The following is a 12,774-nucleotide window of genomic DNA, read 5'->3' as shown; positions in this document are numbered from 1 at the left end:
CCATCCCGGTAACCACTCCATCATCTCAGCTGGACCTACTCGTACATGATTTAGCACTCCATATTCTCCTGTGAATTAGTACTTCTTGAATACATTTTTGACAACATCATTTTAGACTCATGCAGATTACACGTGAAAAAGGTTAATATTAGTTCTTTGACAACACACAGAGCCACTAGTAAATCAATTACGCATACACTTCTGATTATATGAAGTTATTTACGATACGGACAATCTCTATTATATATCGTATTGCTCCTTCTGTAATGGCTTGGCCTTTATACAATCATAAGCATATCACCGTTATTTTAGGCCAGGTGCATTCGCTTAACTGCATATACATATCCCCTAATAACTTCCTTATGCATACAATTTCTAATTTTCACGTATCATTTCCATACTACCATCACATTGACATTAACAATGAACAAGAATACTTTTAACGTTTTACACAAGTCATAGAATAACAAAATTAGATACTAGATGTGGAACTCTATCTTAGGTGTTTACTTACATCAACTTACACCTAGATGTCGTTACCGTTCTTATTAACAAATATCGATATTTTATACTCCGTAACATTACCCTATGTGTTCAATCTTTGGTTTCGTCTTGTTTTCATACATTCTACATTTTACATTTGATTTAATTCTAACAATATTTACACATATATACTCGTTTTCTCCGCTTATAGATGAAAGTAAAGTCCTTTCTTCACAATCACTTCATTGCGTATTCGACATTTATAAAGCAGTCCTTGTTTAAACTGCTCCGGCGCCAAGTTTCCGGACCTCGTGCTAGTTGGTTTTGTTTGCGCTGTAGCATATGTCACACATGAATGCGGCACACTAGAAGCCATAAGCTAATGATCTTCCCAGCATGGACTTATTTTAAACCCAAAACATCCCAAACCATAGCAGTTGCCCACTCAAGACTTATTTCCACTAATTACTGCATGTCCACTCCTCAGGTATGACTTCAAAAGCAAGCTTTACTCTAAAAAGTCTCGGAGTGGTCATTGAACAGCACTTCTCGTGGACGGATCAGACAATATCTGTGAGTAGACGATTTTTCGCGATGCTGCACCTATTGAACAATTTCAAATTTACTTTCCCCATTCAGTTTAAGGAAGAAACTAGTTGAAACCCTCGTTCTTCCAATATTCGATTATTGTGACGTAGTTTACAAAGGCATGAAAACCGAGCTTCGGGATAAACTACGATGTGCACAGAATGCCTGTGTAAGATTTATATTTAATCTGAAATTTTCAGATCATTTTACCCAGTCTTGTGTCGACCTCGGATGGCTACGCCTTGAAGACATACGCAAGCTGCATACCCTAACTTCATTGCATCAAATCCTTACCTTACAATCCCCATCTTACTTGTATGAACAATTTCATAGCCTTTCTGAACACCATGATAAAAACACCAGAGCGCTGAGCTCGACATTGCTCGCTATTCCTAAGCAAAAATCATTTACCTACAATAATTCCTTCACTGTTGTGGCCAGCCGTGAATGGAAATTCCTTCTGCAGGAGGTCAGAGGGATATCAAACCGAGGAAGATTTAAAAGTATGTGCTAAAAATATCTCTATGAAACGAGCTTGTAGAGCGACAGATTTCTTCTTATTCACCTTCTTCTCCTCATCCTGGCCTTTCCTCCTCCTCTTCTTCTTCTCCTTATATCATTCATCAGTAGTGTTAGAGAGTACTCAGCTGTGGCTCCCTGCATAGTTAACCTTATCACGATCCTCATTTTGTAATATTTTTCGCCAACAATAAAAACACGAAAACTGTAACATTTGTTTGTGGGTTGGATTCTCCAAATTATTATTATTATCATCATTATTATTGTGTGTTTTTTATGGTACTTAATAATTGAATAGCAGAGCTGAGTAGCTCAAGCGGTTAAGGCGCTATGCTTCTAATCCCAACTTGGCAGATTTTATTCTAGCTCAGCCCAATGGTATTTGAAAGTGTTCAGATACGTCCGCCTTGTTTCGTTAGATTTACTGGCACATGAAGGAAAGCTTGCAGGACTAAATTCTGGCACATTGGCATCTTGAAAAATTGTTTAAAGCGGGGATTGAAATTTCTGCACTTAGCAAATTCATTGCGGAGCTGAGTAGCTCAAGAGGTTAAAGTGCTGGCCTTATGTTTCTTATTGTGCGTGAACGTTGACTATTCAGCATGAAAGCAGTTTTGTTCTTCAAAATTATTATTGCACACTTTTCAAACTTTCGAGTGTAGTTAGTAAGACGTAAAGAGAATATTATTATTGCGCCCCCCACCCCCGTGAAAGGAACTCGAATTTGATGTGTTTCAATTAAACAAACAAGCTTTTAATGTACAGTCATTTAGTTAGCATTCTTGTTTCTTGCCAATGTAAAGAAGCCACTGGTTCGATTCCTAGTCTGGTCGGTGATTTTTAATTTATTTTAGCTCGATGGTTGTGTGTATTGAATCCTTTGGCTATGATGATAGTCAACAGTCCAAGGGAAAGTTTGCTGAATTTGATTACCAGGTGGCCTGGGGATTTTTTAATTGCTCCCTGCTCAAATGTTAGGTACCATGTGATGTAAACATTTCAGCAGGAAATTACACATCTTCAGGTTTCAAATCTGCAGCCCACAGTTTGATGCGCGAACAATAAACTTTGTATTCCCTGTCTTAGCAATTAAGTTACTTCCAAGTCTGGTCAACTTGCTCGTACCGCCAATGTTCTTTTTCTAAGATATGCATGCTAGGCTAATTGCAAAAACAATGAACTTTGTATTTCATGTCACAGCAAATATTTCCAAGTCTAATCAGAATATTCCTAAAATCAATTTCATTTTTGCTGAGACGTACATGTGTCACGACCTTACTTAATACAAAATTAGTTGCATTCTCTTTCCACATTCAGTTAACATAGTTTGTGCCAATCGTTCACACTTAGTCTTCAGTGAAAGAAAAGCTTGTCATCGACTCCGGGTCAGGTTGAGGACTTTCAACATTTTTTCTTCTTATGAACTTAAGACCTTTAGTTCTGAGTCGAAGTTAGCTCCAGGTTTGAGAACCCAAATCAGCGATTCTTTTCTTTGCTCAGAATTAGAAGTTTGAATTTTTGGAGTTAGATATTTAAATAGCACTTCAGCTTTGGGTCCAAGCGTGCTCCATGTTCAAATCCTAGTATTGCTAGTGATTTTTCCTTTGAATCTTGTAACGCTAAACTAGTTGCTTCATTGAAACACATAAGCTGTTAATGTACAGTCATTTAGTTAGCATGATTGTTTGTTTCCCAAGTAAATGAGTCCCGGGTTCAAATCCTAGTCGGGTCGGCGAAATTTTCATTTCTTGTAGCTGAAAAGTTGGGTGTTTCTGAACTTAACACACAATAATTTAGTTACTATGGTAGACAGCAGTCCAATGGAAAGATTGCTGAGTTAGATTTCCAGTCGGTGTGGGGAATTTTTTAATTTCACGCAGCTCAAATGTTAGGTGTTTAGAATTAAATAGAAACTTTCAGCGTGCAGTCATTTACTTAGCATGATACTCAGCAGTCCCAGTCACATGTAGTGAACATTTTTTTGATGTTCTGAACGCTTAAGTTTTAATCTCTTAAGTGATATCAACAGTATTATATTTCTAGAATTCTAGAAAATGGTTTTCCGTGGTTTTCCATTTTCACACCAGGCAAATGCTGGAGCTGTACCTTAATAAAGGCCACGGCCGCTTCCTTCCCACTCCTAGCTCTTTCCTGTCCCATCGTCGCCATAAGACCTATCTGTGTCGGTGCGACGTAAAACAACTAGCAAAAAATATGAATTCTAGAATAATTCTAAAATTCAAATTTCTGAGCTCGAATTGTTACAATAAATATTTAGAGTTCCAAACACTAAAAACCAGCAGTACATTACGCAACAACATCTGTGACTCTGCAGCCGCTCAGCTTGAGGACCTTGAAATAGCTTTGTAGAGGTATGTCCCTATGAATAGTGCACATGTGTTAAACCTTTCACCATCTCCACAGTCCCATACCATCATCTTGTTCCACATTCAGATCTGAGCCCTAGACCATACCTCATTCCCTTTTGCCCTTTAGTTTGTAGCCCTTTTGGCCTTTTGCAGTCACTCAGCTCCATGACCTGATGTCACCTTTCTGCGTTATGCCCCCATGAATAAAGCACATGTATTAAGCTTTACACCATCTGTCTTGTCTTATTAAAATAATGTGAATGGCCGCCATGCACTACGAAGCTCAGCTCCTAAAGCCCATGCACCATGTCTCATCTTGTCTAGTTACGTTAAGCCTGGGGTTGAATGTCAAACTCGAGTCTGTAACGCCCTTGTAAGGTTAAGCCGGGCAGCAAATCCGTGCTTGATAGCTTAAGCCAGCGCTCTTGGACATCAAACTTGAGTCTGTAAACCTAATGACCTTGTAAGGTTAAGCCTAGGGTTGAGTCCATGGCCTGTGATGTTAGGCCTCGAGTCGAATCCATGCATGTTAGGTTAAGTTTGCATTCTTGGCTAAGCCCTACTTTTCAAATACTGCCACCCTCCAAAAGTTAGGTCATGTGAGGTTAATAATTTTAGTTCAAATCAAAATCAAATCAAAATCTCTTTATTTGCAAATGAGGTGTTTACCTCGGTGGCAAATGGTACACTAAAATACATTATTGTCAAGCACTAAATATTAAATTAAGAAGAGAATAAAATTTTCCTATAATACAATATTATATAATTTACGCAAACAAGTTTTTCTATTAAACACACAGCTCATCCTTAATTAATTTACATTGTTTACAAAATTCTACTTATAATATATCCTGTGCTACTTAAAAATATAGTCATCTGATATACAGTATGTGGAATTACTTCAAATGATACTGTACAACTGGTATATTAAAATTTACATTGCATTTATTTACTTTTTCTTTTCTTTACCCATTCTGGAACCTAAGTAGCATAACGACCTTCTGCGTCTTAACCAGAGCCCCTTTTACCACCACTTTTCAGAGTTCCTGAAGGGCCTTCACAGCTACCGTAGTGGTCCCAGGGCCCTCGAAGTCCCCACTGTACTTCACCCCTACAGGCAGTCCCCTACTTTGGCTGTCCAAACTCCTTAGACCAGGGGATGGAATTAATTTATTCACACACATTTTTTATTTACATTAACCTGCACTGGTCGAATGCCCTCTAACATTTCATTTATTTTCTCTGTTGCTGTTTATTCTCTTCTTGAATATTTGTACAGATTTTGGAAAAGGATCAAACACTACCCCTGGTAAACTGTTCCACTCCTTCACACCCTTCCCAATGAAAGAAAATTTACCCCAATCGCTTCTGCTAAAATTCCTTCTAATTTTATATTTGTGGTCAGTCCTGCCGATATAATTATTTTCCAACTGAAGCCTCTCACGGATATCTCCCCATGCTGCTTCTCCTGTATAGGCTCTATATAAACCTATAAGTCTAGTTTTCTCCCTTCTCTCACTTAAAGTTTCCCACCCTAGTTTCTTTAACATTTCTGACACACTACTCTTTCTCCTGAAATCCCCTGTTACAAATCTTGCTGCTTTCCTCTGCACACTATCTATTTCTTTTATTAAGTATTCTTGGTGAGGATCCCAAACACTGTTTGCATATTCCAATAATGGACGAACCATACTTAAGCAACTTTTCTCTTTTAATTCTTTGTTGCTTCTAAGTAGCCTCATTATGACATGTAACGATCTGTATTCTTTCCCAACAATGTCATCCACATGACCCTTCCAGTGCAAATTACTTTCAAATCTTACCCCTAAGTATTTGCACTTGCCATCTTTTGGGATAACTACCCCATCCAAAGTATATTCAAATTCAGTTTTAAAACTCCTGTTTGTAAATGTTGTAACAGTTGATTTGCCTCCATTAACCTTCATGTTATTCTCTTCAACCCATTGTTGGATACTCTCAAGGTCCCTTAGTAATTCTGAACAATCCTCAATGGCATTTATTTCCCTATAAACAATTATGTCATCTGCATAAATCTTATTTTTGATGTTATATTGTTCCCTAAATCATTTACGTATATTAAGAAAAGTAACGGACCGATTATACTACCCTGTGCAATTCCCTTCCAAACTTTCTCTTCCTGCGATACGTTAATTCCTACTTTGACTTTCTGAACCCTTGAATTTAGAAATGTTTTTACCCAACGTGTAACCCTTATGTCCAATCCTATTCCCTCCAATTTCTTTAATAATATTCCATGTTCCACTCTATCAAAGGCTTTGGAAAGATCTATGGCTATGCAATCTAACTGGCCTCCTGAATCCAATTGATCTGATATGTCCTGCTGAAATCCCACCGGTTGTGCCTCACAAGAAAATTTCTTTCTAAATCCATACTGGCTCCTCATGAACCAATTTTTATCATCACATATCCCTCTGATGTACTTTGATATTAAACTCTCCAGTATTTTACAAACTATACTTGTCAGGCTGATTGGTCTGTAGTTCTCTGGTTTCCTTTTATCACCCTTTCCTTTATAAATTGGTATTATAGATTCCTTCCATTCCTTTGGTATTACACTATTATTTATGACATAGTCAAAGAGAAATCTTAAATAAGGCACTGTGTACCACCCCATTGTCTTTAACACCTCCCCAGTAATTTGATCACTTCCTGCTGCTTTTCCTTGCTGAAGCAGTTGGATTTCTCTGAAAATATCTTCATTTGTGAACGAGAAGGTTCTTGTTTCCCTCTGTGTCTGTCCCTCTGTAACTTCTGTTTCGGTTTCCAACTCCTGACAATCATCTACTGAATCTCTAAATTCCCTACTAAAGAGGTTTGCTTTCTCAGTATCTGTTAAATAGTGTTCACCCCCTTCTCCCACCATTGTAGGAATTTGGATTCCTTTTCCTTTTTGATTCCTGATATATGAATACAGCTTTTTCCATGTCCCTTTGTGGTCATTACCCTCTTGAAGTATGCCATTCATATAATTCTCTTTTGCTTCCTTTTTCACTCTATTCAGTTCCCTCATTAGCTGTTTTCTACTTTCTCTACTCTCCCTACCTTCTTTGATTTTCCTGTTTACTATTCTACATTTTCTTTTTAATTTTCTTATTTCCCTTGTATAATAAACAGGGTCTGAGGTCATTTTACCCTTCTTAACAGGTACAAATCTCTTATCTCCTTCCCAAATGATTTCTTTGAATTTAGCCCAAAGTGTATCCACATTACTCCCTTCACTTATCCAACAACTGAATTGTGATTTAAGGTAAGTCCCAAATTCATCAACTTTAGTTTTTCTGTACAATTTCTTGTCTTGTGTGACCCTCTTATTAAGCCTATTTGGTACCAGTCCTACATCCATTATTACAGCCTTATGGTCACCTATTCCTTCAATTACCTCAGTTTTATCAACAATTTCCCATGGTTTAACCAAGAATACATCTAGTAAGTTATTGAGATGAGTCGGTTCTTGTACTACTTGTGTAAATCCTCCCTCCCAAATTAATTTATTTGCCAGTTTCTGTTCATGGGCTTCACTTGTAGCTCCATTCCATTCAACCTCAGGCAAGTTTAGATCTCCCCCAATTATTACCACATCATTATTATTGTTCTTATGAGTATAATCTATTATTTTCTCAAATATTTCCATGTCTCTTTCCTCTCTTCCAGGCCTGTATGTTCCTATAATTCCCACCTCCTTCATATTATCACAAATTAATTTTATCCCTAATATTTCATCCCTTTCATCAGTAAACCATTCATGTGAACAATATGTTTCCTTCACCAGAATAAACACCCCCCTCCCTTTTTATCTCCTCGGTCTCTACGATAGACTGTGTACCCTTCTGGAAATACTTCTCTATTACCCACCCCTTCTCTCAACCACGATTCCACTCCTATCACCACATCAGTCTCATAAGATTCCATCAATGTACTGAATTTTAATTGTTTATTTACTACACTCTGACAGTTTACCAAGAGCAATCTCAGACCCCCTTCCTCCCTGAAAATTGACTGTTGCAATTGGGTAACTTGAAATTCCTTAATTTCCTGAGTTTCATTTTCTAGTTGGCTGAGCCAGCTTGAAGTACAGCTGGCTCTTTCTACTAGTTTTCCTGGTCGGTATTATAACTCAAGGGAGTGGCCTTTTTTGCAGTACATATCTTATGATTAATAAAACCTAGAACAATATTTGCTATCTTTCGTTTACCTGAATTGTTTAGATGAAGGCCATGCTTTGTGTAACAGTGTCTCTCGAAACTGCTGCTATCAATTACCTGTGTATTACGAAAATGTTTACAAATTTTAACCATATCTGTATTAACTTTGTCCACTTCAATGTTCACACACGAGTCTCTAATCAAATCAAGCCTGTGGGGCACGTTCACTACAAAGATGTTAGTGTGAGTCAGCTTACCTAGTGTACATTTAAGTTCAGAAATAATATTCTTGGCGTCGTTGTGAGCTACGTCGTTCGTCCCGCCGATGATCACTACTGCATCACGACTTCCGATATTTCTTGCCGCCTGCTCCGTGTTTTCCAATACCTTCTTCATTGGGGCCCCAGGATAGATGACTGCCGATGCTGCAATATCTTCATTGACCATTTTCTCCGCAATTCCCCTCGCCTGTCAATCACCAAATATAAGAATGTTCGACACTTTCGCCGGTGCACTGTGTGGGATTTTAGGCCTAACTTTGCCGCTTCTCGTAACGGATTTTGCGCTATACGTTTGACTGCTTCCCGTACGGATACCGTGCGTATAGCTTACTTCCCTCAGGGCTGAAAATCTATTTTTGGTGTCAATTACAAAGTTGTCCTTATTAAACTGTACACTTTTCCTCCTTGAATCTGAAGCAACTTTACACCACGCGCTAGAATTCTCGGAGCCACCTGTGTTCTGAGTGTTTACTGGTACCGGTACTTTCGATTCCAGTAAACGTACTTTTTCCTTTAAAATCTCATTCTCCGCTTTTAATGCTTGTAAATCCTGTTGCAATAAAGAGAGAATTACAAGTACATTATCATTACCTCCATCCTCCAAGTAATGAGACGCCAGCGATTCGTTGACCGTTGTAGGCCTAGGTTTGCTACCGCTATTCATATTGCTCTCGCCACAGCTAACACAATTCCAAGTATCTTCATTTTTAGCAAAACCAGCACTACATATACACTCAAAATGGTACCAAATTAAACAATTTTCACACTGGATACCATTCTTCACTCGCTTCTTGTTTACACCACATTTATTCCCGATTATTTCGCAAGAGAACCGGGAGCTACCTTCACTTACATCCTTCGCTGACGCCATCTTTTAATCATTATACGGTGCATTCCTTTGTGAATTACATCCTTCGCTGACGCCATCTTTTAATCATTATACGGTAGTAGTATAATAAGCGGGTTCGGGCGCCACCTCCACCTCGGGCTCCCAGAGGCCACCTCCACCTCCACCTCAGCCAGAGGCCTCCCAGTGGCCACCTCCACCTCCACCTCAGCCAGAGGCCTCCCAGATGCCTCCTCCACCTCCACCTCAGCCAGAGGCCTCCCAGAGGTCTCCTCCACCTCCCGCGGGAAATTTGAATTTGTAAACAAAGCCACGTGCTTTTTGACAGCGGTCATCGACAACAACGTATCGCTAACCTCAGTACTGCCATCTTGACGGGCCTAAACCTTAGTGGTACCAACTTAACCTAACTAGCATGAGGTAAACAAAGCCACGTGCTTTTTGACAGCCACGTGCTTTTTTGACAGCTGTCATCCGCCATCTTTAAACTACAGAGCACCGTGCTGCCCTCTTTCGTCACCTGTCATCGGCAGTGCTGCCATCTTGACGGGCCTAAACCTTAGTGCTACCAACTTAACCTCACTAACTCGAGATAAACAAATCCACGTGCTTTTTGACAGCTACGTGCTTTTTTGATAGCTGTCATCCGCCATCTTTAATCTATAGAGCACAGTGCTGCCCTCTTTAGCTACTTACCTTTGAAATGTGGTGGCGGATAATTTGAAAAATGCTTTTCGACAAGCAGCCATCTTTAATCCAGAGAGAACAGTGCTGCCCTCTATGTGGTGGCGGCAAATTGAAAAATTCTACGTGCTCTTGTTTGAAAACAAACTCACGTGCTTTTTTGACAGCTGTCATCTGCCATCTTTAATCTACAGAGCACAGTGCTGCCCTCTTTAGTTTGAAATGTGGTGGTGGTAAATTCCACGTGCTCTTGTTTGGAAACAAAGCCACGTGCAGCTGTCATCCGCCATCTTTAATCAACAGAGCACTGTGCTACTATCATGCGGGCAATTTCATCACCTGTCATCCGCCATCTTTAATCCACAGAACACCGTGCTGCCCTCTTTATGGCTACTACCTTAAGCACGTAGTAGCGGACAATTTGAAAAGTTCTGTTAGCTATCATCCGCCATCTTTAATCAAGAGAGCACCGTGCTGCCATCTTTAGCTAGATACCTTTGAAATGTGGTGGCGGCAAATTGAAAAATTCCACGTGCTCTTGTTTGGAAACAAGCTCACGTGCTTTTTCGACAGCTACCATCCGCCATCTTTAATCAACAGAGCATAGTGCTGTCCTCTTTAGTTTGAAATGTGATGGCGGCAAATTCCACGTGCTCTTGTTTGGTAAACATAGCCATGTGCTTTTTTGACAGCTGTCATCCGCCATCTTTAATACAGAGAGCACCGTGCTGCCCTCTTTATCGTAGTAGATGTAAATTCGTCACCTGTCATCCGCGGTGCTGCCATCTTTAGCTAGATACCTTTGAAAAGTGGTGGCGGATAATTTAAAAAGAAAAATTCTACAGCAGCCCTCTCTCGACGCTAATTGCATAAGATGGTGGCTATACATGACTCCTTAAGGGTGCTTACGCAAGATGGCTGCTATACACAGGTTCTTATGAGACGCCCTTGGGATGCTTGCGCAAGATGGCAGTTATACATGGCTCCTTATGAGATACCCTAGGGATGCTTGCGCAAGATAGCGGCTGATCTTATGGGATGGCTTAAGGGTCCTTGCACAAGGTGGCTTGAGACGCCCTAAGAATGCTTGCGCAAGATGGCGGACACAAGATGGCAGCTATACATAACTCCTTATGAGACGCTTTAAGGGTGCTTGCGCAAGATAGTTGCTACTCTTAGCTTAGAGGCTAACGTGTCGTGATAGTTCGATTCATTAAATTTAGGGCTTAAATGCAAAATGTTAAATATATCGAAAACGGTGCACCGTAGAGCAAAACGGACAAAATTTTTCTGCCTAATACGCAGGTTCGCAGTATGAGGAACAAGAAAATCATAGTCTAATGATGAGATCAACGGTTCGGTTCCTACTTAGGCCCTTTGGCATTTGCTCTGTTTTAGCTTGTATTGAAGCGAGTCTTCGTAACATGATCAGGTCTAGCTATGGTAGAGAGTATAACGTACCGTGCAGGTTCGATTCATTAAATTTGGAGGCTTAAATGCAAAATGTTAAATATCTCGAAAACGATGCATCGTAGAGCAAAACGGACAAAATTTTTCCGCGTAATACGTAGGTTCGTAGTATCAGGAACAAGAAAAAACATAGTCTAATGATGAGATCAACGGTTCGATTCCTACTTAGGCCCTTTGGCATTCGCAGCTATCTATTTCTACAAGATGGTGGCTGCTCTTATGAGAAACAAGATGCCTTGAGACGTCCTAGGGATGCTTACGCAAGATGGCAGACACAAAATGGTGACTATACATAGCTCCTTATGAGACGGCCTAGGGGTGCTCGCACAAGATGGCGGCTACTCTTATGAAGAAAGCTAGCTTAGAGGCTACTGCGCAAGATAACAGCTGCTGTTATGCATGTGGTGGAGGGCAATTTGAAATTCTATGTGCTTAATCAACAGAGCACCCTGCTGCCCTCTTTAGCTGAAATGTGGTGATGGATAATTTGAAAAATTCTTTTGACAGCTATCATCTTTAAAAACAATGGCGACTATACATAGGCTGTTAAGGTCTTATCATTCTCCTCCTCCTCCTCCTCCTCCTCCTCCCCCTCCTCCTTCTCTACCTCCTCCTCCGCCTCTTATGTCAAGGCATAGCTTTATATCGAACAAGTTTAAACCTGCATCGCGAAGGCAAGCGTGTGCAGCGATAACATTATTATGCATGTTTAGACTTTCGAAACATAAGAAGAGTAGAATCAAACGCTGTACTCGATACGACATGTGATCAGAACATTGATTGATGCGTTCAGAAAAACAAAATAAGTGATCAAGACTAGAATCGAACAATGTACTCAATACATCATGTGTTTAGAATATGTCAGGGGATACGCTTGTTCTAAGAAGATCAGATTGAAACATAACAAGACTAGAATAGAACACTGTAATCGATGTTGTTAACTTCAACATGTGATCAGAACATTGATTGATGTGTTCAGAACACAAAATAAGTGATCATGACTAGAATCGAACACTGTACTCGATACAACATGTGATCAGAACATTGATCGATGTGTTCAGAACACGAAATAAGTGATCAAGACTAGAATCGAACACTGTACTCAATACAACATGTGTTTAGAACATGTTAGGGGGTACCCTTGTTCTAAGAAGATCAGAATGAAACATAACAAGACTAGAATCGAACACTGTAATCGATGTTGTTAACCTCAACATATGATCAGAACATTGTTTGATGTGTTCAGAGCAAAAGTACAATTTTGATGATTTGCTTAGTGTAAAATCAAAAACTATGGAAACACACTGTGCACATATCGCGTAGCTAACTCGCTCAGTACGCAATATTGC

This window comes from Anabrus simplex, chromosome X, assembly GCF_040414725.1.
Source record: "Anabrus simplex isolate iqAnaSimp1 chromosome X, ASM4041472v1, whole genome shotgun sequence".
NCBI classification, from domain to species: Eukaryota; Metazoa; Arthropoda; class Insecta; order Orthoptera; family Tettigoniidae; genus Anabrus; species Anabrus simplex.
Note: the sequence above shows the minus strand (reverse complement) of the source record.